This window comes from Ochotona princeps, chromosome 20 (assembly GCF_030435755.1).
Source record: "Ochotona princeps isolate mOchPri1 chromosome 20, mOchPri1.hap1, whole genome shotgun sequence".
NCBI classification, from domain to species: domain Eukaryota; kingdom Metazoa; phylum Chordata; class Mammalia; order Lagomorpha; family Ochotonidae; genus Ochotona; species Ochotona princeps.
The window spans coordinates 40,589,587-40,610,397 of NC_080851.1; positions in this window are offsets into that span (position 1 = coordinate 40,589,587).

A 20,811-nucleotide genomic window follows, 5' to 3' on the forward strand; every position below is an offset into this window, starting at 1 on the left:
AAGAACTGATCTGTGGGCCTTGGCACTGAAATCCCAGGAACAGGTCATGCACACTTCACCCTGGACGGTCACAAGTTTCATATCTTTGGTGGCTCCATCCACTACTTCCGGGTTCCCAGAGTACTAGAGGGACCACTTGCTGAAGCTGAAGGCCTGTGGCTTCAACACTGTCACCACGTGAGTACAGCCACAGCCCCCTCACCTCGGGACCCTTGGGGAGCTAGCACCTGGAGCTGCAGCCTGACTCTGAGCCTTGACTCTGCTTGGGACCCAGCGTGAGGACCTTCCTTCTGCCTAGGCTTCCTGCCTGTGTCTGGCATGCTCAGGCACTCCATAGTCACCTCTGTTTCCTCTATGATTAAAGACTTTGGGGAGAGAGAATAGGAGAAAAATAGGGGTAATACAATAGGATTGTGTAAAACAGAAAAAAAGATCTATAGTTTTGATGCAAAAAAGATTGGAGTCCATGCACAGTTTTCTTCCAGTGTGCACATTGCCTGATCTTTTGTAGAGTGTAAGTGATTTCCTTAGGAATTTTTCTCTGTAAAATGAGTTCTCATTTCTCTTAGGTGCATTTAGTTGAATGACATCAAGTGTGTGGTTCTCCATCAGGTGTGTGGAAAATAAAAATCTATTTTGAAAGCAGGATTTACTTATTTTTGTCGGAAAGTCAGATTTACAGAGAGAAGGAGAGACAGAAAGAAAGATCTTCCTTCCACTAGTTCACTCTCCAGAGCTGAAGTGATCCAAAGCTGCCAGGAGCTTCTTCCTGGTCTCCCATGAGGGTACAGTATCCCAAGGCTTTGGGCTGTCCTCCACTACTTTTCCAGGCCATGAGTAGGGAGCTGGATGGAAAGTGGAGCAGCCAGGACACAACCGGCACCCATATGAGATCCCGGGTTGTTCAAGGTGAGGATTTACCCACTAAGTCATTAAGCTGGATCCCAATGTTAACTTTACATTGAAAGAAAACTTTAAGAAAGCCCTGTATAGGTTTTCAGAATAGCTATTTTCCATAAACTTTTGGAGTCCCTCTTCCATGTACATGGGGTTCAACATTCTTTGCACTAAAACAAACTCCTACTTTAACTTTGCTTTCCTCAAGCTTTGTGAAATCTTCTTGTCTTCTCAAGGTTTGCCTACAGATGAACACACTGTTACAGATGAGTAAGTTTTGCTGAAACAGTTTTTATTTGTTCAAAGAGCCATATAAGCTATTGACAGCAGTATCAGAAACAGAACTTTAGAAAGCAGAGGGCAGTGTAGCTTCAGTGGAGCATCAAGGCCTATAGGGAGCGAGCTGCATGGTAACTGAATGCATGAAGGGTTTGGCAGGCCTGGCCATCTGCCCAGCCTCTGCTTTTCTTACCATCACATCATGTCCCCAGTGTCCCTGACTGTAACAGTTGCTTCGTAAGGATTGTCATGGTGGCTAGAGGGAAGTGAAACTTTCTATGATCTCTGTAAAGTTTCTGTCACCACGCCAGGCATTTAGACCAGTACGTTCCTGGCCCGCACGGGTGTGTGGCCAAAACAGGGGGTGTCCCATCCAGCAGGACAGTCAACGGGGTCACAGCCACCTAGGAGAGAATGAAGGGACAAGAGACATGAAGAATGGACAGCAAGACAGTAGGTCTGATCAAGCTGTCAGTTTATGGATTTCAACTGAGGGTTTTTATATTCTTCAGTAACTAAGGCTCAGGGAGGGAAGGAGAAACTGGGATGCAAGCCATGGTCTCAAGACCAATTGTTCTTGAGCAGCCACCATATCAACAATAGTAACCAACATATCAACAATAGCATAGGTAATCAGTAACAAGAAGTCGGTAAGTACAGCATCAATCACATTCTGAAACAGTTGCTAGGAACAATTGAAGCTAAGCGTGTGATTAGTTTCATAACTTCTTTCCCAAGCATCTAGCCAACCGGGGGTTTTCCACTGTCCCATAGGTCTATATTCAAAATGGCTTCAGTGTGGCTATAGTACATGGTTCCTGACATCTCCCCGTTTTTTCTATATATCAATGAAAGCGGCGAAAAGAGAAAGGTTCGTGAAGCAAGATAAGCGCTGCCTGTCTTAGGTTCATTCTGAGGGACCCTCAGCTCTTACCCATCTCTGGGCAGCCCTGCCAGTCATCCAGGACTCCCTGTCTTAGGTTGGCGGTTTATCAGAAAGGTGCCCGTCATTGGCTACATGCTTACTAGAAAAGGGGCCATGTAACAATTCATAGCTGGATCATGTATTCCCCGGCAATGCTGCCGTAAATGACAGCCCTGTTGGGAAACACTGCTCCAACCGTAAACGGCCACATTACCTTAGACGAACCTGTTAGAAGACTGGAGCCACGCATTACAACGTGGGGATTCACTTCTTGAGGAGTCAGGGTTCTCCGAACACAATCTATCTTCTAGAGCTAAGTGGCAATAATATGCTTGAATAGGTTTAGAAGCTAAATTGTCAATTTGCTGCTTTATCAAATTAGTGACTTTAGTAAATGCCCAGGGACCAAAGGAAATTAAAAGCAATAATCCAACTAGGGGCCCCAATATAGTGGGTAATAAGGTAGTGAGCCAGGGAGATGAAGAGAACCAATTTTTATACCAGCTTTCCTCTTTTTCCCTTTCTTGTTTTCATTTTTTAAGGCCTTCACGAATCTTTTTCATGCTCTCTTTTACAACACCTGTTTTATCTACATAAAAGCAGCATTCTTCTTTAAGGGCGGCTCATAGGCCTCCTTGCTGCAAGAACAATAGATCTAAGCCTCGGCGATTTTGTAACACTACTTCAGCTAGGGAGGAGAGGGAGTCAGATAAATCATCAATGCCTTGTTGTAAACATTGTATATCCTTATCAATGGTGGAACGTAGCTTGGCATACCTATTCTGGGAAAGAAAAAGAGAGGAAATGCCGGTGCCAGCGCCAACAGCGCCAAGTCCTAACAGAACAGAAATTGTAAGGGCAGTGATAGGCTCACGCTTTGAACGGGAGAGGGAAGTGGGATTGGATTCCCAATTCTGAGGAATTTGTAAAAATTCCTCAGAGGCATAATAGGACAAGCGAGGAACTAACTGGACTAATATACAAAATTCCTTATGAAATGAAAAAACCTGATAGGAAAGGCAGGGGGTGAGACCGCCGGTGCAGGCCCACCAAGCATCGCTGGGGGGAAGAAGGTATTGAGAATGGGCTGCTGGAATAATGGTGGAATTACACAAATAAGAGAAGGAATCTAAATAGGGGGATCTATCGGAAGTAATCAAGCAGAGACCTAAACCAACAACCTGGGTTAAATACATACCAGACCAATCGCTGCTGGTCCGCCTGCAAGAGGAGGAAGAATTGTAATAATAAAAAACATCAATTAAGGCAATACCTTCATAAAATGGGGGACGGGCATTTGTGCAAAGCCAACAGTCATTCATAAATTCAGGTGAAGACTCATTAACTGTTAAGGCGGTTTGGTTAACCAAGGTCAAAATGACATTGTCAGGGAGGAGGGCAGGGAGATTAAGACGTAACGGAGGAGATAGTGAGGGAGGCAGGGAGTGAGAAATAACAGAAGATGGGAGAGGTTGAGGGGTTGGGGAAGGAATGGGAGGTCGGATAGGAGGTTGGGGTAAAGGAGGCTTATATGCAATAACATTATTTGGTCCAATATTGGCAGGAGAGTTAGCATTAACAGGTTCTTTTAACAATTTGATAGAAAATAATACGCCCGTATCTATTCCTGACTTGTACAATCTAAGTCCCCAATCACGGCCTCTCATCCAAGTCTCTTCTTGGTTGGTGTACACTCTAGGGGTGAACTGGATTTTTAAAGGGGTACACCAGCCTTTTGTGTCGGGATGATTGGGACGGCATACAGTAGTGACATCGTAATAGGAGGAAAGGAAGGTGAGGCCATAGACTGCTGCTGTAGTTGGGTAGCTGAAATTGCGTCTGACTGTATTCAAGTCCTTGATTTCTGAGTTTTTAATCCAGTAAGCAGTACCTGTAGTTTCACATCCCCAAGAGGCACAGAAATAATCAGCAGAGCCACCACATTTATGAAGGAGATGACAATCATGATGGCTTCCAGGGCACACATAAAAATCAGTGGCTTGGAGGAGAACTTGTTGTCGAGTGTCAGCACATCCAGGGTCAGGCAGTTGGTTAGACAGTTCAGGTGCTACAGAAAGTCCGAGGAGAGTACTAAGTCCCCAAGATTTGACAGCCCCAAGAGCAAGCTTACATAAGTCCGGAGTGAGGACTTCTGGCCACCATACATGGGGGGGTGATCCGAGATGTTGACCAAACAATATCACGTTGCTCAGATAGCACGACCCAGGTGTAATTCCATGGTTGGTGTGGATTATGGAGTTGTGGTCTAAGGCTGTTGGCAGTCGTCTGTGCCCATTGGGTCAGAATCCACAGGACCCAGAGGTTGTAAAGGGTCACCATCAACTGCGTTTGTAGTAGCAGCAGCATCTGGAAAAGAAGGAGAGGAAGATGTCTCAGAGAGGGGGTTGGCCTCCTTTCTGGACAGCGATGAGTTAACGGCTCTAAGAAGCCGCTCTGGTAGCCAGCATGGTTCTGCATTTTCCCTGCCATACACGCAGGCAGAGCCTCGTTCCCAGATAAGCACTGGGTCTGGTCCTTTCCATGCTCCTGTGAGGGGATCTTTCCACATGGCTAAGGCATGTGAATCCTGGGCTGTGGAATGCCAATGTCGATCAGCAGCAGATCGATTATTATTATCTAGGGTTAAGAAATTTATAATAAAAAGGGCATGATTCAATCTATTCCTGGGAGTAGGTGTAATAGATAAATCTGTGGAGAGTTCTAACTTCTTAAGCATATTTTTTAAGGTCTGATGTGTCCTTTCAATAATTCCTTGTCCTTGTGGGTTATGAGGAATGCCAGTAATATGTTTAATTTTCAGTTGAGAGCAGAATTGTCGGAATTTAGCTCCTGTATATCCTGGGCCATTATCAGTTTTAATGCTGTTAGGTTTGCCCATAACTGACAGGCTTTGTAGCATGTGGGTAATAACATCTTTGGAAGCTTCTCCAGTTAATGCTGTGGCATAAATAAAACCACTATAAGTATCCACTGTTACGTGGACATATTTGAGTCTGCCAAAGGATGGGACATGTGTGACATCCATTTGCCATCTATCATTTGGGATTAAGCCTCGGGGGTTAACTCCTAAATGAGGTACTGGAGAAAACAGCACAGGAGTTACAACTTTTAACAATTTCTCTAGCCTGTTCTCTAGTGATCTTGAACATCTGACGAAGTGTGAGTGCATTTAAGTGATGTAAGGCATGTGCTCGGTGGGCTTCAGACACAGAGGGATCTATGGTTAGGAAAACTAGCCATGTGGCAGCATCAGCTTGGGCATTTCCTTCAGCCAAGGGTCCCTTGAGTCCTGTATGGGCTCTCAAATGTCCTATAAAAAAAGGAATCTCTTCTTTTTCTAATTAAGGATTGTATCTGAACAAAAAGCTGAAGAGCTGCAGAGGTGGTCTTAATATATGGAACTGTCTCTAACAAAGGAACGGAGTGGGCTATATAAGCACTATCTGTATATAAATTAAAAATGGTTGTTGGAAAACTTTTAAAAACCTGAAGCACAGCAAACAATTCAACTAACTGAGCAGACACATAAGGGCATTTTATTGGGAAAGATTGGCCTTGAACGACGTAAGCAGCCGTTCCGCTTGAGGAGCCATCTGTAAAAACTGTAATTCCTTTTTTCAGGGGGCTATGAGAAGTGACTTTGGGGAAAACAAAGGAGTGATTTCTCATAAATTGTATTAAGGGGTCATTTGGATAATGATTATCTATTACGCCGGCAAAGGACGCACAGCTAACACCCCAATCATTATTAACTTGGAGTAGCCAGTCTACTTGTTCTGAGGTGTAAGGCACAATTATAATATCTGGATCTTTTCCAAAATATTGTATGGCTAATTTCCTTGCTTTTAAAATTAAGGCGGCTATGAGGGAAAAGTAGGTGGCAAGGACTTTGGCTGGTTTTGACTGTAGGGGCACCCACATTAGGGGGTGTCCTGAAGGGGACTTGTTCATTTCTTTTTGCCAGAAAACTCCTAAAGGGGCACTGTCTTAATAGACTCTCTTGCTGCTGATGTAAGGGTGCGAGATGAAAAGTGTTGAGGGTCTCCAGTCAGTAAATCATGAAGAGGCAAAAAATTTCAGGTGCAATCTTTAAGTATGGCCTTAAAAATTGCAAATTGCCTAAAAGGGATTGAAAATCATGGAGGGTTTTTAGGGCAGACAAATCAAGACTAATTTTGGGTGTATAAATTTTTCCTTGATTTAATTGATATCCCAAAAAATTATAAGGATCTTTGACTTGAACTTTCTCAGGGGCTATCAAAATAACCCATTGTTCTGAAGAACATACAGCATCTGTTTAAAGCAAGAAAAGGTGGCTGCCTCAGAGGGTGCTGCAATCAAGATATCATCCATATAATGCAGAATATAAATTTCAGGCCACTTATTTCTTACAGGTTTGAGAGTTTGAGCAACATATTTTTGGGCTAGGGTAGGGCTTTTTGCCATACCTTGTGGAAGGACTCGCCACTGATAGCGGTCCATGGGTCCCTGAAAATTTATCTGAGGGAGGCTAAAAGCAAAATGTAGGCAATCATCCGGATGCAAGGGGATGCTAAAGAAACAATCATTAAGATCAATAACTATCTTAAATAAATTACTGGGTATTGCTATGGGGGCCGGGAGGCCATGTTGTAAGGCTCCCATAGGCACCATGGCTTTACTAACCATTCTTAAATCTTGTAATAATCTCCACTTTCCAGATTTTTTCTTAATAACAAATATGGGGGTATTCCAGGGGGATGAGGAGGGCTCAATGTGTCCTGCAGTGAGCTGTTCCTGCACCAGCTTCCTAGCTGCAATAAGTTTTTCTTGGTTCAGCAGCCACTGATCAACCCAGACAGGCACACTAGTATTCCATGAGATCTTATCAGCATGTCTGGATGGGGCAGGATGAACAGTGGTCGCTAGGAAAAATTTTGTACGCTCTCATTAGGTGAAACTGAAAAGCCTTAACCTGTTTTATCAGATTTTTGTGTAACCTGTATTGGCTGTTTAATTCCTTGAGACTGTTTTCCTAAGCCCTGGCCAGGGAGAAAACCTTGTCTAAGCATCTGTTTTGTAATAGCTTCATTGGGGCTACACATGATGACATTCATTTGGGAGAGAATATCTCTCCCCCAAAGATTAACAGGCAATTCTGAAACAACATATGGTGTAACAATACCCGAGTTCCCTTCTGGGTCAGTCCAGGTCAAGGCTTGAGAGCTTACTTGTGGGCTATTAGCCTGTCCTATGCCTTGAAGATGAGTGATTGAATTCTTCAAGGGCCAGGCCTTTGGCCAAAACCTGGAAGAAATAACTGGAGCATCAGTGCCAGAATCAAGGAGGCCTGTAAAAACTTTGCCATTTAACTTGAGAGTCAGGGTTGGCCGAGTATGAGGGGAAATTTTATGTGCCCGAAAAACCTCAGCTGCACCTGTTTCATTACTCTTTCGGGAAGGTTGATAGTAAGGATTGAAAAATTTCTGGAAAACGGGCAAAATAATTAACTGTGCCAATGGGAAACAGGGGGTGATAACTAAAATGCCTTCAAAGATTCTGGCAAGAACTTTTAATTCTCCAGTAAATGTTGGTTCAATTGGGGTAGGAATAATGTGAAAGCCCTTATTAGCCAATGTAAATCAGCCCACTATTAAGCCAAATGTATTAGGAGGAAGAGGGCCAAAAACACCTGTGGTATAGCTTGTATGCCATCTTCTGGCTTTAATATTGTACTGGAGGAGGAACAGAGGTCCAATCCTGGGCTTTCTTTTGTGGCTCTCCATAATTGGGAAATGCATTTTTTGTCTGAGTTACCGGCTGTGATGGGAAGGCAGTTTGGGACGGGATGAACCTCACACCACCGGGGTTCATCCGAGACCAGGGGGCCTGGAGCTGCCCCCGTTGGGAGTTTCCCAAATAAAAGGGAAAGAGGGGCCGTCCATTCCTATCAGCGCGGGAGCGGCACTCATTAGCCCAGTGGCGGCCTTTATGGCAGCGTTGGCATAACATATACGGCCGTTCTTGAGAGCCTCCTTTTTGAGGACAATCTCTTTGAAAATGGCCAGGCTGCTTGCAGTAATAGCAAATGTTATTAGCGCCTGTTCTTTGCAGGGCTGCGCCTACAGCAAGGCGAGGAGTAGCAACTCCAGAACAGAGACGGACGTATTCTGCCAGAGTCTTACTACAGTGGTGCTTTAATATATCTTGGCAAATGGTATTAGCGTTTTCAAAAGCAAGTTGTTTAAGAAATGGGCTGTCTAATTATTGAGGGCCGAATAAGCGCTCTGCTGCCTCCGTCAGGTGGTTAATAAAGGAGCTGTAGGGTTCTTCTGGGTCTTGTATAATTATGGTGAGTTTAGATGATGAACCCACTTTATCTGGCAATTGCTTCCAAGCTGTAAGACAAACCTGACAGACCTGGGAGAGCAACCCAGTAGGGTACTGCATTTGTGCTTCTAAGGTGTTAAAGGGCTCTTTTCCTAAGATTCATCTAGCTGTCCAATCTCGGGATTCAGGATGTTGACGATTTTTTGCCTCTACTTCTTGGGCTGCATCAGCTGCCTCGGACTTCCATAACACAAAATCTCCTCCAGAAAGGGAGGCTTTAGCTAAGTGCATAAATTCTCTTCGTGTTAGCCAACCTTCAGTATAGGATTCTAACAATGCTAGAGTAAAGGGAGCAACTGGGCCATAGGTAATAACTGCTGCCTTTAACCTTTCTAAAATTTTTCCATCTAAGGGTTGGTAAACATAAGGCGAATGGGGTAAACACCCCTGTGCTGGAACTTGAGGTCGCTGATTTCCAGTCTCAATGTCTCGATGGGTATCTGGCTCATAGCCTTTTGACTGATTTTCATCCTCAATGCCACCCTCACTTCTTTCCTCTATACTTTTAGGTGGGCTTTGTTCTCTTGGAGGAGGGGAAGAATCCCGAGGGACTCTAGCACCGCTACGAAGGGACAAGGGAAAGGCTAAAACTTTTGGATTGGCATTGACCTCTGGTTTAAGTTTAAGTTCAGTTAATTTATTTTCTAAGACTTGCAACTGTTTTGTGAGCTCAACCTGGTTTTGCTTAGCCTTCACCATTTGGCGCAGAAAAGTGAGTTCATCTGCCATTTCTTGGGCTCAGAAGCAGCTGGGGGTTGATTATAGGAAGGTGCGAGAGAGAACGAAGGCATCTCCCTCTCCCCTGGGGCACTTGGCAGGGAGGTGTGAAATAATTTTGGTGGGCCATGGTATTGATCAAAGTCACACTTGGCTGCTTCATTTTTTAAGGCAGCCTCCTCAGAGGGAGAAAGATTATCATGGGGAAAACCGCCAGCTGTGGGGAGAGATGGATAGAGGTGTCGTGATTGGCTATCAATCTGAGAGCATATAATTTCTGGGGCAGAGTGATCAAGGGGTTTTGCATCTGACTCTGCCTCCATATCTATAATGACAGAGGATGGTCGAGAACCAGGGGAAGGTGAGGGGATAGGTGTGGACAGCCGAGAGTGGCTCTCTTTAAGAGATCGTTCTCCCTCAAAAGCCAGATCCTGTAAATCTGGATGTTGAGACTTAATCTTTAAATTATCATAAATCAAAGTCCAATAATTAAAAGCAGTAACAGGAATTTTCTCAGGTCCAAAAACCTCATAATAATCTTTAAAATAATCACCTACTCTGCACCAAGTTTTCTTATCAATAAAACCGTCCTGGGGATACCAAGGACAAATCTGACCTACAAAATCCAAAAAGGTTTTGATGTCTTTCTTTTTCACCCTAATTCCTCGTGTCTTGAATGAATCTATGAGACCTTGCAAAAATAGGTCATGTTATGATAATGCTTGTCCCATCTTACCTTGGCTCCGTAAGATTTGTGCTGTGAATATTTCCCAGGAGCTCGACTTCAGGCGGGTCAACTGTAAAACTGCTCAACCGGTGTTCCTTTCGACACCACGAGAGGCCTCTCCATGAATGAGGGCACGGCGTTCTCTCTGTCGGTGGTCTGCACACATCCACGTTGGGCGCCAATTTGTCCTGTCCAGCAGGACAGTCAACGGGGTCGCAGCCACCTAGGAGAGAATGAAGGGACAAGAGACACGAAGAATGGACAGCAAGACAGTAGGTCTGATCAAGCTGTCAGTTTATGGATTTCAACTGAGGGTTTTTATATTCTTCAGTAACTAAGGCTCATGGAAAGAGAAGCTGCCATGGTCTCAAGACCGATTGTTCTTGAGCAGCCACCATATCAACAATAGTAACCAACATATCAACAATAGCATAGGTAATCAGTAACAAGATGTCGGTAAGTACAGCATCAATCACATTCTGAAACAGTTGCTAGGAACAATTGAAGCTAAGCATGTGATTAGTTTCATAACTTCTTTCCCAAGCATCTAGCCAACTGGGGGTTTTCCACTGTCCCATAGGTCTATATTCAAAATGGCTTCAGTGTGGCTATAGTGCATGGCTCCTGACAATCAGGTGTATTGGTCTATGACATTTTAATGATTTTAAGCTAGATTTCTAGACTATGAGCAATTATTTCTGAAGAAGCATTAAGTAAATATATACAGAACTAATTGTACAGCAATGGAGATTGCATTTTTACTGAGCAATTCCATCTTTTTTTTTAAAACCTATTTTAAACAGTCAGTCATAGTTGAAGATCTTCCTACTGCTAATTCAGTCTAGTTTAGGAATCCAAGTATTGTTCGGCTCAGCATAATTTTGGAATGGTTTTCTTCATTTTAGTTTTTTACTGTAATTCTAGAAAATTTGGTGTTAATTTGGTAGAATCTAGTAGTGAAGACACCTAGTGTTGACCTTTGGTTTGAAGAGATTTATTCCTGATTCACTGTTAACTGTCTGTTGGTTTTGTCAAGTTTTTTTTGATGTCTTTCTCATTCAGTTTGCAGCCTCATGTTAAGAATCCAGAAATTAAGCATTCTTTATTATGTATTTGTTTATAACTGCTGTTGACAGTCCCTAGTGACCCATTGCACATCCTTTTTTTTTTCTAGTAAAGACTTATTTTATCAGACCTGATGCGGAGACGTAGCAGCTAAAGTCCTCACCTTGAACACACTGGGATCTTGTATGGGCACCCATTCTAATCTTGTTGGCCCCTTGTTTGATCAAACTCCCTGCTTGTGGCCTGAGAAAGCAGTCGAGGATGGCCCAAAGCCTAGGAAACCTGCACCCGTGTGGGAGACCTGAAGGAATTTCCTGGTTCCAGGCTCTGGATCGATGCAGGTCTGGCCATTGCTGTCACTTTGGGAATGAATCATTGGATGGAACATCTTCCTCCCTGTCTCTTCTCCTCTCTGTGTATCTGACTTTGCAATAAAAAAAGAAATCTTTTAAAAATCATTTTATTGATATATAAGGCAGAACTCTAGAGAAAGAGGGAAAATTAGAGAGATCTTCCTTCTGTTTTATCCCTTTCCAAGTGACCATGGTGGTTAAAACAGGACCAGATTGAAGCTTCTTCCCAGTTCTTCCAGATCAGTACAGGGAATCCAGCACTTGGGACATCCTCTGCATTCACACGGGCACTAGAAAGGAGCTGGATCAGAAATAAAGCAGCTGGGCCTGGCACGATAACCTAGTGGGTAAAGCCCATGGCTTGCACATGTTGGGATTCTGTATTGGTGCTGGTTCTAATCCCGGCAGCTCCACTTCTCATCCAGCTCCCTGATTGTGGCATTGGAAAGCAGTGGAGGGTGGCCCAAACACATGGGGCCTTGCACCTGTGTGGGAGACTCGGAAGAAGCTCTGGGTTCCTGGCTTCAAATCTGCTCAACTTGGTCCATTGTGACCACTTGGGGAGTGAATCAGCAGATGGAAGATCATCCTCTCTGTCTCTCTTCCTTTTTGTTTTATATATCATGCTTTCCAATAAAAGTAATGTTTATAAAAAAGAAGAAAAAAATGCAGCAGCTCTGACTTTAATCTCACAAGTAGTGACAGAACCCACTTTGTCCAGACAGCACTGATCCACTCCTCTACAGTGATACCAATTGTAATATGTCCCTCGTCTTTTTGATGTTATATACTTGAGCCTACTTTTGCATTAATCTAGTTAAAGGTTTATTGATTTTGTTTTCCTTTTAAGAACAATGAATGTTTCCTTTATCTTCAGTATTGCTGAATACAGTTTTTATTCATTTCTTCATCAATCTGTATTTTGAATTTTTCCTTTTTCTACTCCTACACTTAGCTTCTTATTTTTCTGAGACTTGGAGATCAGTGCTTAGGATGCTATTTGACATTTTAGTTGTTATTGTTCAGGTGTTGCCCATGAAAAGTGAAAACGTTTGATTTCTATATTTCTCTGATGATGTTTGGTTCTTTCTCATTGGCAATAGGAAGTATAGTTAGAAATAAAAGTGTGCTTTGTTTGCCATAAAAATAAGCTCCAGAATGTGTGTCTTGAATTGCAGTAATTCATTTCTTATGGTTCTTTTTTTAAATTTTATTTTGATAATGCTTACACAGTTGAGAAGGGATCATGCATGTACATGTGGATACTGATTAAGCTAGGAAGGATCGAGAGTTAGGGGAAAGTGGATGAGACCATTGTTTTCAAATTTTGTTCGTCCTGTGTCTTAGGGATAGGGGAAAGAAGGAGAAAAGCCACTCCCAGAGTTCCAACAATAGAACCTTGGATTGTGGAATGGCCATCTTATTTTCCAGGGTCCCTGATGTGGAGCATGCTCTGAGGGTTCTGTTCAAGTGGTTTCCATAAGAAATCCTTTCATGGTCCATTGGTTGACATTCCAACTAGTTTCCATTCAGCCAGATCTTTAGTGTCAACGCTTGCCAGGGCTAGTTGTCCAATCTTTTCTACCCTCCTTCATCTGCAGGGCCCAACAGACTGCCATATCCCCTATGTGCATCTGAGCATGTTCATTCAACAAATGAGAAGGCCCAGTTCTGATACATGATAATGCACAATTTCCACATTTGTCCACATTTTTGGAGTTCTGTGTCCATTGTATCAGTGGTCAGTATCCCTGAAGAAACTATCTGAGGTGATCATAGACTTGTGTTTGTACTTGCCAGTATGAGGTCAGCTCAGCTCAGTCTGTCACCCACGTCAGTCTATGCACACACAGGTGATTGCAGTTGCTGGATAAGTTTTGTCTTTAGTCCCAACTCTTATGCAAACCAGTGGATGCTGTGGTGGAGCCCAAGCGTGCTGATCCCACATTTAGCTCTCATGTACACCCATTGGGAACTGCATCCCAACCAAGTGACACCCTATAACCCATGGTCTGCCCCTGGCATGGTTCCTCTGCTTGTTGCTTTGAGCAGCAGACTGCTCTGTGCTGCAGCCTGGACCAGTGTGTCCTGTTCCCAATCCCAGTATTCATGAGTGTCAGAGGGTTCCATGGTCATTTTTTTGCTCAGCTCTTTACAACTCTCAGCTCTTGTGCCAGCCTTCAGAAATTGCAGTTTCATAGGTTGAGCCCTCACAGTCCCCACAGGATCTACCCCCAGACCTAGTTCTTATGCATGCCTGTTGGTATCATGGCCAACTTAACATTATCTGCCCCTTCTATGAAACTCATTGGCTGTAGTGTTATCTTTCCCTGCCAGACAGGCCCCCTGCCCTAGTGTAAGTATCTGCTGGTGGGTGGTGGTAGTCCATGTTAACCATCCCAGTTCAGGTCTCCCATGTGGGCATGTGTACTCATCTGACACAGAAATTTCCTCAGTTATAGCTGCCAAACCACTAGGTGTTAGCCCCCTCATTTACCTGCAAGCCAAGTGGCTTTTGTCAGTAGGAGTCCTTCAGAAGTCATTCCTCAGCTGCAACATACTGCTTCAGTGGTCCTGCCTCCTGCACATCCCCTTACCTCTTCTCCTGAGCAATCTGCAATTGCTGCTCCTGGAATCAAGCATCCCAGCCTAGCTGCTTGAATGCAGGTTCAGACATCCTGGCCTTTGCTGAGAGCGTAAACATGAGCTTGTACCAAGTGTCACCCCTTGGCTGGTGGTGGGAAGAGCATAGCCCAGCCTGGCTACTTAAAGGCAACTGAGCCATTCTGGCCTGGGCTAATTGCCAAACTGGATCCTGGACCACACTGGCCAACTTTGGCTGAGCTGAGGGGCACAGCATGGTCTGGTTGCTTAAAGGCAGCTTGAACCATCCTGGCCTTGGCATGTGTGCAAACAGAACCCTCCCCCCAATGGCCGCTTTTGTCTGGTTTGTAGAAGGACAGAACAGTGCCTGGCTGATTGAAGGCAGTTTGAGCCATCCTTGCCTGGATTGTATTAATGAAGGACATTGCAATGGATATAAAGTGGTATATCATTGTGGTTGCCATTTTCATTCACTTAATGATCAATCATGCTGAAAACCTTTTTTGTGCTAATTAATTAACCTTTCGCTTATCTTCTTTGTAGAAAAATTTTTAGTTCTTTGTCCATTTGGTATCTGGTTTCATTGCTATTGAGTCTCAGGGATTTTCCTGCCAATATGCCTGAGACCACCAAGGGGATGCGGTGTCAGTATCTTGGGCTGCAAGAACCTCTGGGGATAGTCTGAGGGAGCATGTCCATTTATTGTAAAGTGAGCACTACTCATATGCACTTGGAAAGAGGATGGCAGAAGGGCAGTCCCAGACAGCCCTCCCACACAACAAGGACACTGTAATTGACTACAAGGCATGTCTTGACCTCCAGTCAAGTCACAGGTCAAGTACTGCAAACTCGGCTCTAAGTCATGCCTCAGGTCATAGGCAGGTAGGCTGTTAGTCATGTCCACCAGGTAGCATTTGAGTTGACAGTCATACTTCTACTGTAATACATGCTTATTTAATTTGTGACTGATGCACAAATTAAATGAAGATTGTGTTGTAACTCTACCATGAGTTGACCTTAATAACATTTTCAATGTCACAACTATGTTTACTATTGGCATAAATATTCTTTTTTGTTTTTTGTTTGTTTAAAGATTTATTTATTTTATTACAAAATCAGATATACATAGAGAGGAGAGACAGAGAGGAAGATCTTCCGTCCATGATTCACTCCCCAAGTGAGCCACAACGGCTAGCCTGTGCTGCGCCAATCTGAAGCCAGGAAGCAGGAACCTCTTCCAGGTCTCCCACATGGGTGCAGGATCCCAATACGTTGGGCCATCCTCCACTGCTTTCCCAGGCCACAAGCAGGGAGCTGGAAGGGAAGTGGAGCTGCCAGGATCAGAATTCACACCCATATGGGATCCCGGGGCGTTCAAGACGAGGACCTTAGCCACTAGGCCACGCTGCTGGGCCCTGGCGTAAAAATTCTAAAACCCAGCCCCGTGACTTTTGGCTTCCTTTTGCTGCCTCCCAATGCTACAAGCAAGGAGCTAGATGGGAAATGAAGAACAAGGATATGAACCAGTTCCATAGGAAGAAGAAATAGAAAACTTAGAAACAATGATCACATCAACTTTTCCCTAACCCTTGAACATTCCCACCCTGATCACATATGTAAACATCATCCACAATAAACATAGAAAATTCACACATATGTATATATTTTTTGAAAGGCAGATGTACAGAAAGAAGGGGATACAAAGATTCTCCATCTGCTCTCACTCTGAAAGAGTTACAATGGAAGGAGCTGGGCTATTGAGATGTATGGTGTTTTTTCCTGACCTAGCACATAGGTTCACGGTCCCAAGGCTATTGACTGTCCTTTACCACAGTCCCACATTACAGGCAGGGTGGTGGCTTGGAAGCAGATTAGCCAGGACACACACTGGCACCTCTATGGCATCCCGGTGCATGTTAAGTGAGGGTTTTCACCCCTAGGCTATTGTACCAGGCCCCTTTTGAAATTTCTCTATTGTTTTCAAATAAATAAATCTTTCAAAAACAGGGAAAGAAAAAATTCCAAATCTAAGTAGAAATCATATTTCATTAGGAAATATTGGGTTTTTTGGTTTTTGTTTTTTTCTAGAGAGATTATACTTATATTATGAGCTTAATGGATTATTAGGGTTTCTTTTTGTAACTTTTATTTTTATTACAAAGTCAGATATACAGAGAGGAGAAGAGACAGTGAGGAAGATCTTCCATCCAATGATTCATTCCCCAAGTGACAGCAGTGGTTGGAGCTGCACCAATACAATGCAAGGAACCAGCAGATTGTTCCAGGTCTCCCATGAGGGTGCAGCTTTCCAAAGCTTTGTGCTATGCTCAACTGCTTTCTCAGGCCACAAACAGGGAGCTGGAAGGGAAGTGGAGCTGTGTTGATTAGAACCGGTGCCCATATGGGATCCTGGTGCTATCAAGCCAAGTAGTTTAGCCACTAGGCCTCCACGCTGGGCCCTCTGAATCAGTTGTAATAATTTGCCAAATATCAGGACACAGAAAGATCCATGTGTTGTTCAAATTGGCAACTTTTATCTTTCAAGTTCCATGTGACCTCAGCAACAAAAACATCCTCTGTTTGGAAAAGAAATGATCAAAGACCTCAGTAGGTAGTTCTCGAAACTTAGCCATTTGGGAAATGTAAATCAAAACCACGATGAGATATCTCAACCCTGTCAGAATGGCTATTATTATTTGGAAGAAAGGGTAACAACTACTGGTGAGGAAGTAAAAAAAGAGAACATTTACACAATGTTGATGGAGTTATAGATTAAATCAGCACGTGAAAATAGCATAAAATTTCTTAAATGTTTAAAGATAAGATTGCTGGGCCCAGTGTGGTAGCCTAACAGCTAAACTCCTTGCCTTGAATGTGCCAGGATCCCATGTGGACACTGGTTCTAATCCCAGCATCCTTGCTTCCCATCCAGCTCTCTGCCTGTGGCCTGGGAAAGCAGTTCAGGATTGTGCATGGCCTTGGGACCTTCCACCTGCATAGGTGACACTTAAGAGCTCCTGGCTCCTGTCTTTGGATTGGCACAGCACCAGCTGTTGAGCCCACTTGGGCAGTGAATCATTGGATGCAATAACTTCCTCTCCATTGCTCTTTGTTTCTGTATATGTGACTTTGTGATAAAAAGAAATAAATCTTTTTTAAAAAGAATAAATAAAATAAAAAAGTTTAAATAAAATTAAAAAGATGAAATTTAAATAAGATTACTGTAATTTTTAGCAATCTCACTATTAGTTGTATTTTCTGAAAGTTAGGAACACATTCTGTAAAAGAGATACCATCTTTTTAAAAACAGCACTATTCATAATACACAAGGTATTGAGTGAATTGAGGTGTCCATCATCAGATGATTGAATAAGGAAAATGTATCTGTGTACAACGAGCTGTTATTCAGCTGCAGAAACAAAACTCTGTTTATTAGACCAAAATGAGTATAACTAGAGGCCAAGATGTTGAGTGAAATATTCTAAATACAGATATACAAATATGATATTCTGTTATGTAGAGTAGCAAAAAAACCACAAGCAACAACAAAAGGGGGGAACAGTGGCATAAACAGTGGTGTAAACATGATTTGTCACTTTTGATTTATGTCTTTGTCAAATAGTGAATGATGATATTCTACTGTAGTTTTAATGATCTGTGTTTGTAAATTGTATGACTGAAACATATCTTTTCATTTCATTATATTTATAGTGCCTACCGATTGCATTGATCTTCTTACTATTGTTTCAATCACTTAATGAAAAGTTAAGATCTTGAGTACAATGTGAATTTAAAACATGTTATTTCAATATTGTAAGAGAATAACAGAGTAGGGGAGTCAAGATGGCTGACAAAGTTAGACTGAAGTGACCGAGGGTCCTAAAAGTTAGGGACGGGAACAGTCTGAAGTGAGCCTTAGGGGAAAAGATCCACGGGGAACACTGTGGGAAATCCCCCAGTGCCGCCAGGACTGAGGCAAGAATGACTAGGATCAGCAACCTGAGAAGGACAAGGAAGGTGCCCCCGGCTGCGGAGACTCAAGCAAAATCTGGTGAGCAAAGTTCAGGGAGTGAACCTCAGAGAGCCGCTAACACAGGGAAATGCCCGCCCTTGGCAGGAGGTGAGGGGCAGGCGGATCTTGGGAACAAAATGCGGTGAAGGGTGACTGAACTGATCTTGGGAACAAAACATGGTGAAGGGTGGCTGAACTGAGCAATTCATGGCAGACTTGGATCTGGACAGATGGGCTGGAGAGGGTGACTAGACACAGAAACAAAGCTCCTGGGCGTACCTGGGAACTGGAACTCCCCAGCACTGTGAGGCGCCAATCCCAGGGCCACAGGAACCCCACAGAAGGGAGATACAATAGCTGCTGTAAATATCGCCCTGTTTTAAAGAGCCCACAATACTGCAGACTGAAGAAGCAGGGGAAGGGGAACCCAGGCACCACAAAGAAGAAAAAATAATCTAAGTCAGCAAGACCTCAGGTCAGCCACTAGGTGGCAGCAGAGGTCAAGGATTAGAAGCCAGCAATATCAGAACACATAGATATGGGGCGAGGCCACAGGAAAAGAAATGAGTCAGAGGAAGGAGCCAGTGCCACCCCCAAAAAGTCACCAAAAGCTAGAACCATCCTGAAGAATAGGACGTAAACTGGGGGAATCACTGTCCCAGACCTCTGTACAATGTCCCAGACATACTGTAGGGTGGTGGATGTCAAAACAGCCTGGTACTGGCACAGAGATAGAGAGGAGGACAAATGTAGCTGAATAGAAACAACAGAAGGGAACCCACACAGATACAGCCAAATAATCTTTGACAAAAAGCAGACGACAACCCATACAAATGGAAAGGTCTCTTCAATAAATGCTGTTGGGACAACTGGCTATTAGCCTGCCGAAACAACAAGATAGACCTGCATCTCTCATTATACACTAAGATCAAATCTAAATGGATAAAAGATCTAAATCTACATCCAGAAACCTTCAAATGTTTGGAAGAAAATGCAGAAAACACCCTGCAAGAGCTAGGTATAGGCCCTGACTTTCTAAATAGAACACCAAAAGCAATAGCAATCAAGACCAAAATATACAAATGGGACTTCATCAAACTAAGAAGCTTCTGCACAGCAAGGGAAACAATCAACAAAGTAAAAAAGCAACCCACAGAATGGGAGAAGATCTTCACACAACACATAGGTGATAGGGGGCTAGTCTCCAGAATATACAAGGATCTCCACAACAACCAAAACACCAAAACAAACCACTCAAGAAATGCACATGGGAAATGGGCAGACATTTCACAAAGGAACAAACCCAAATGGCAAACAAACATATGAAAAAAATGCTCAAGTTCCCTGGCAATAAGGGAAATCCAAATTAAAACATCAATGAGGTACCACCTAACACCAGTAAGGATGGCTCACATACAAAAATCCACCAACAACACTTGTTGGTGAGGATGCGGGGAAAAGGGAACCTTACTCCACTGCTGGTGGGACTGCAGGCTTGTACAGCCTCTATGGAAATCAGTTTGGAGAACACTCAAACAACTGAAAATCTGCATACCATACGATCCAGCAATAGCACTCCTAGGAATATATCCAAAACACTCATTCCATGAGATACCTACATGCACCCCAATGTTCATAGCAGCACAATCAGTAATTGCAAAACTTGGAAGCAACCAAAATGCTCATCAGCAGAAGACTTGAAAATAAAGCTAGGGTTTATTTACTCCGTGGAATACTACTCAGCTATTTAAAAAAAAAAAAAAAAACGAAATGCATTTTTTTGTGGCCAAATGGGCCCAACTGGAAACCATCATGCTAAAGGAAATGAGTCAATCCCAAAAGGCCAGATACCATGTTTGCCTTAATTTAAGTTGAAATGCTCTCAATCTGAAAATTGGTACCTGTAAAATGTAGTATTATCCCAAACTCTAACACTCATGCCACAACATATTGTGATGTAAACAATGACCCAGAATCAGTGTGAGTCAGACTACTTATGATCTACATCAAAGAACTGTAAAACCCAATGCACTTTTAAGACCCTAGGCTACTCGGTAATGGGGAGGGAGAGCAGAGAAATCTTCCATCTCCCTTGAATGTGTGAGGCAGATGTAAAGCATAACCTTTCGGGAACATAACTGGTAACTTATAGACAATAGATTCAAATCAGCATTAGACAATAGTAAACCACAAAGACATGGAGGGTGTTAAGAGCATCCCTGACAACCTCTGAACAGGATGTCATATGCACAGAGTGGGGGGGGGATTCCTGAGTGGAGCTTGTGCACAAGAGGAGACTTAAATTCCAACCCTGGAGACTTCCCAATCCTCACCAAGGACTACCAGTATGGGCACCAAGGACTACATCCTCACTGCCAAGAAGAACATGGGGAACTGGAGTGCCTTCGGAGCCTAAGTACTCTGAGGTCATTCACTCCCACTTGAATCTCCCACATGGGATGGAAGAAGTCCAAATCCCTCCTTGCAGAGCCCAATGTCACCGGAACAACAGCCAGGAGCCCTGAGAGGTCTACAGAAACAGAAGAGCAATAAACTCCCTCTGAGACCAGGGAGAGGCGCTTTCTGTGGTCCTTGCTTAGTTCCAGTACTGGATCTCCACCCTCTCTTGAAATGATCATCAGGGTCACCCTGGAGCCCCCCCCAGAAAAAAAACCTAAACAAGCAACAAAAAAAATAGAATAGACAGAGAACAACTAGGAAATGTTAGAACTAGACAGAAAATGATTAGTGGGGACTCACACATACCTTACTAGGTAGGACACGAAAATAAACTTCTCCTAACTAGGGTATGGAGGATTTCTCTACACACCCCACCCAGCAG